Here is a 5,088-nt window from a genome sequence, read left to right as displayed (position 1 = left end):
CTGTTAGTTTTTGGGAAAAATTAAAACACAAGAGAATCCTGCTTCCCCAAGCTGCCCCCCCCCAAAAAAATTTCAATGATTGAACAGCTATCCATGAGTAAAGACAGCTCTGGAAAACCTCTTGCTTATGTGCTGTTGCTAAGTCAAGTCAGATTCTTTTGACTGAGAGTTTTAGCCTCCATAAGCAGACCAGAGGTCCCAAGTGGCAGGAAGAAATGAAAGTGCAAGCGGCAGATTCTTTTTTTCCAGTAACAAACTAAACTCTCATCCTGTAGGCAAGGTCAAAGCAAGAGCCTGCTGGAGAGAAGTTTGAAGAGGTTAAAAGCTTTGAGTATCTGGAGACCAAACCAGCTTGTGCTTTAGACTTGTTGAGTTTCAGTTATAAGTTTATATAAAGGCTGGGCAAATTCCCCATAACCTGGAATCCAAATCCGGCAATAGCCTGTGATGCTCCCCAAATTCTCTCAATTGTCTTAAAATCATAGGCAGAGGATGATTTAGTATAGGCTTAATTCTCTCAGGGCCTATGCCCCTCATCCCTTCTAGAAAAGAAAACATCTTTCAAACCAGTGACTGAAAACTATTTGGCTTGTTTAGGAATTTCAGACAATAAAGTATAAGGATCAAGCACCACAGAGTGTAAAGGAACCACAGCTTCATTTATTATTTGTAAATTTTGAACTAATCTCCATTTATCATTTAGCTTTTTTACATGCAAAATAGGAGTGTTGCATGGACTGTTACAAGGAATTAATAGCCCCTGCTCCTTTAAATTCTCAGTAGTAGGTTTTAACCCTTTCTTAACCTCGGGTTTCAGTGGATACTGCTTTTGATGTGCTAATAGGTGAGGGTCTTTGAGCTTGAGGATGACGTGGATAGCATTTTGTGCTCTACCAACAGCTTTTCCATCAGCCCACGCTCTAAGATTTACATTTTGTTCAATTAGTAGGAGAGAAAGAGTAGGCTCCATATTCATGAAAACAGAGGCCTGGACCTTGCTCAGTATATCCTTCCCCAAAGAGGTGAAGGAGACTCTGGCAGGATCAGAAACTCCTGTGAAAATAGCAGAGTCACAATTGCAGCTCAGAGGACAACTGAGCTGAAAAAATAACGTTTGGCTCATCTAGACAGACCCATTATGGAAGTGGATTAGGGAGAAAGTGGACCAGGGGTTTCAGTAAGCATAGAGTAAGTTTCCCCAGTGTCTAAAAGGCAATTGACTGATGGCCCCATTGTTGTCAATACCTGGGGTTCCTCTGGTGTAACTAGGACAGGAACTTGTGTGGGGGCCCCCAGGCACCTTCAGTCCTGATTGTCTTGAGAGTCTGACCCCTGAGGCCTACAGCTCGGAGGGCAGTCTCCTTTCTGATGTGGTCCTTTGCAGACTGGACATGGAGCCAGACAATCTGACTTGCGGTGCCACTCTTTTCCACAGTAACACATGTCTGCCCCTTTTCACCTGGGTCCCTCTGGGCATCTTTCTCCAACTGTTTCAGAGCTAATCTGAAAGTTGTTGTTAGGGCTTCAGTCTTTCCCTGGTATTTTTTTTGTCTCTTCTGCTCTTCCTACCTGTCATAATAAACTGTCTGAGCCACGTGCAACAGGTTATCTAAGGATGATTTGGTCCATACACCTGTTTTTGTAGCTTACAGTGGATATCTAGAGCCAACTGAGTGAGAAATCTATCTTTTAAGATCATTTCTCCCTCTGTACTTTTGGGGTCAATCTCAGTGAATCTGTGAAGGGCTTCCTGTTAGTCTATGTAGGAATTTACCAGAAGCTTCCTTCTCTCCCTATTCTATGCTTGTCAGTTTGGCATAGTTTAAAGTCTTAGTGTGAGCTCACTTGAGTCCTGAAAAGAACACATCTGAAAAAGTAACTCTGGTCCCCATTTTCCTTTAGTTGTGTTATAGTCCCAGTCTAACTCTGCTGTGGAGACTGTCTGATTCCCAGTAGGGAAGGCAACTATCTCACCCTCACCGCTTTCTGCTGATTCATTACCAAGCCATTCATCTCCATATGTAACAGCTTTTCCCCAAAACTCGAGCTTTGAGTCAGGAGTCAGCATCTCTCCCAAGACATACATTACATCTTTCCAAGTAAGGTCATAAAGTAAAGTTAGTCCCTTAAAGGCTTCTATATATATAGTCTCAACTGCAATTGGGACTGTTTGAATTTCTACCAAAACTGAGGCCACCCCTCCTGGAAGGGTGTCTGTTCAGTTGGGAACCCTGGATACAGGGGCAAAGTAAGAGGAGAGGAGGGAGCTGAAGCTTTCACAACCAAATCTGTACTCTTAGGACATAAGGCTGGCATGTCTTGCAGAGAGAAAAAGAGCAACACATATGGCACTTCTACCCATTTCTCTTGTTTTCTACAGAAACAGTCTAATTGTAAAACAGTATTATAATTAAGAGACCCTTCAGCTGGTCAGCATTCCCCATCTTCCAAAGGATATTGTGGCCATTCAGTATCACAGAAGAAGATCAGGTGTGTCTTTTTTCAACTCTGGGGATCAAAATTGTCAGGTTTTTTTTTGTTTGTTTGTTAAATACACTTTAAAGGAGTTGATTCTGGAACTGCTAGCTCCCATCTGTAAGAGAGGAGAAAAGTGGCATTTACAACTGTAGCTTTTTCCTACCAGAGGCATCCCTCCCTGCTCTAGATGGGGGTGGAGATAGACTTTCCACTGAAGCTTTCCTTCCCTGGTCAGACTTAGTCTGTCCCTTACATACACAGGTGCCTTACCCATCCCTCCCAGTTCTACCGAGGCAGGGTGGAGATGCACCAAGGGTAGATGCGATGGCATCCCAGATTGATGTCCAGTTCCTCACCATCAAGACCTTTGTCTGATTTCTGCTCCTCCTCTGATGCCACCCTGAGTACAACAGAGTAGCCTTCCAGAATGCCTCTGAAGCTAGGACTACTAGGGGAAGTATCCATCTTCTGTGGGCCTGTGCACATTCCTGAATACAGTCCTGACCACAGTAGAAGCATTGAGTCATAAAAGGATGAACATAAAACCCAAGATGCCCCTTCTGAGTGTCACCACACCGGTATATGTGATAGCAAAAGAGGTGATGAAGGGCTGACCAGTGAGGAAAAAGTGATTTTTGTCCTTGAGCTATTAGGGCCAATCCTTCCAGCTCATTCTCACAGATTCCACAGAAAGAATGTCTAAGGAGTTGAGACAAAAGCCACCAGGTAGCCTCCTCTGGTCCACTAAGAACTAGTTTAGCCAAAGGAAGAAGCCCATTGCACTTCCAATCTGACCAGATACTGGAACTCCTGATCTGTGTCCTTAAGAACTCATGGTCACCAGCAATGCTTCTATCCACATAGATTGGAGGTACAGGCATGACAAAGACTCACTTTCAGGTCTCTGGCCCCTGAGACAGGCAGCCAAGAGAGTGACCTCTAGCCTGAGAGATGTTCCTGGAGCTAGAGCTCCACCTTGCTCCTGAAAGTGCTCTTGTAACTTTAGGCTCCTAGCAAGGCTAGGCACTTCCAAACTCTGGGTCTAAGTAAAAGTACATAGTAACAGGATGAACCACAAGTTCCTTGAAAGTCTATAATCTGACATATTAGGTTAGTAGTTCTAATTCCCAGGCAGTTATGAAAAGGTCAAAGAGTCTGGAAAGTTTGACTGAGAATGGAGAGTGGTCCACACACATTGTCCAACTCTGGCCACTCCCCTGGAGGAGACGTTGGATGCCTCTTGACATTAGCCAGTAGGTATAATCCCTTGACAGGGTTTCTGCCATAAGCCATATGAGGTCACCATGGAACCACAGATTAGGACACAACTCTTGCTTCACACGTGTTTGTGCATCTCTTTCAGTCAATCCCTCACACAGGCACACTGTAGTAAAGTAAACCAGAAAACATGTGTATTGGAGAACAAAGAACTAGAGCTCTGAGTGTCCTCATCTTGTCCTGAAGAATCCTGGATAAGCCCCCAAGATGAAAGGTTGCTGCTACAAGCCATGAGCAATGCCAGGATTCTTGGCCTCCAGAGGAGAGGAATTTGATCCATGGCCAGTGATGAGGCTTTATCACTCAGAGCTTTTTGTGTAGTAAAGTTTCATTAAAGGATAAATATGATAGAGGAAGCTTCTGACATAGACATCAGAAGGGTGGACAGAAAGAGTGCCTCCTTGCTAGTTTTTAACAAGGGTTACATATCTATGGGCTTCCCTGATAGCTCAGTTGGTAAAGAATCCACTTGCAATGCAGGAGACCCCAGTTCAACTCCTGGGTCAGGAAGATCTGCTGGAGAAGGGAAAGGCTACCCACTCCAGTATTCTTGGGCTTCTCTTGTGGCTCAGCTGGTAAAGAATCTGCCTGCATTGCAGGAGACCTAGGTTCAATCCCTGGGTTGGGAAGGGAATGGCTACCCACTCCAGTATTCTGGCCTGGAGAATTCCATGGACGCAAAGAGTCAGAGAGGACTGAGTGACTTTCACTTTCACTATATACCTATTAGCAAGCTGCTAATTAGAGAAAGGAAAAGCTTCAAAACTGAGAGAGTTGCACCAGGCCCCTCACCCACAGCATGCATTTTGAGATAGCACTGACACAAGGTGAGTCATCCTGGGCCATAAAACAATTGACATGAATCTTGAAGAAAGGCAGATTTACAAGCAAGTACATGCTTCATTAACACAGCTTAAGAAAGACATTCCCATGAGAAATGCATTGGTTAGCTCAAGGTTTGAGATAAAGTTAAGTTCAGGAGGAACCAGGTGTCACCGTGACAACACAGGATTCAGTTCAATTCAGTCAGTTCAGTCACTCAGTCGTGTCCAACTCTTTGTGACCCCATGGACTGCAGCAGGCCAGGCTTCCCTGTCCATCACCAACTCCCGGAGCTTGCTGAAACTCATGTCCATCGAGTCAGTGATGCCATCCAACAATCTTATCCTCTGTCATCCCCCTCTCCGCCTACCTTCAATCTTTCCCAGAATCAGGGTCTTTTCCAATGAGTCAGTTCTTCACATCAAGTGGCCAAAATATTGGAGTTTCAGCTTCAGCATGAGTCCTTCCAATGAATATTCAGGACAGATTTCCTTTAGGATTGATCAGTTA

This window comes from Capricornis sumatraensis, chromosome X (assembly GCF_032405125.1).
Source record: "Capricornis sumatraensis isolate serow.1 chromosome X, serow.2, whole genome shotgun sequence".
Lineage (NCBI taxonomy): Eukaryota > Metazoa > Chordata > Mammalia > Artiodactyla > Bovidae > Capricornis > Capricornis sumatraensis.
Note: the sequence above shows the minus strand (reverse complement) of the source record.